Genomic DNA, 666 nt, shown 5'->3' with positions numbered 1-666 from the left:
TTCCAAGATGTGTGCAAGAGAGAAAGGTAGACGAGTAATGTTCGTCTTCTCTGCGCATGCGTCGATCATTTAACAGACAGAGAGGACGAAGTATCACGTGGTATTGCTCGTATACCTTTCTCTCTCGCACTCCTTGCCACTCTTTGGACTCGCTTGCGGCCTGCAGAGAACAAAGGCGTTCCACCTCCAGGTATCTATATACTCAAAGGTAAAGCGAGAGCGGTCATGCCCGCGATTTAGCTGCGATAGAAATTGAGCTGGTTTCAGCGCCTCTGGAAAGTGGACATTGAACTACCAACTAGAGAGACCAATAAGAAGCACGCTTTCCGTCCAACGCGTGCTTCTCATTGGTCTGTCTAGACCGCTCTCAGGATCCTCTCTGGTAAGGCCAGAGAGCATTGTCGTTGTACGAACGTACTTAGGTCAGTCTCGTACTAGATAGAGTCCTAGATTATCAGAGAAGCGCGACCGGTGTTACGAGTCCTGATTGGACACGCAAATGGTCAATCATAAGATTGATTTATCGCTATTATAAATGGCTGCCGAATAAATCAAACTTATGATTGGCCATTCGACGCCATTTTTAATATTTTCTAGTACTTTTGCGATACTGCCATTAGAGTCCTAGATTATCAGAGAAGCGCGACCGGCTTATGGCAGTATCGA

This window comes from Wasmannia auropunctata, unplaced genomic scaffold (genome assembly GCF_000956235.1).
Source record: "Wasmannia auropunctata unplaced genomic scaffold, wasmannia.A_1.0 LD336101.1, whole genome shotgun sequence".
Classification (NCBI taxonomy): domain Eukaryota; kingdom Metazoa; phylum Arthropoda; class Insecta; order Hymenoptera; family Formicidae; genus Wasmannia; species Wasmannia auropunctata.
Note: the sequence above shows the minus strand (reverse complement) of the source record.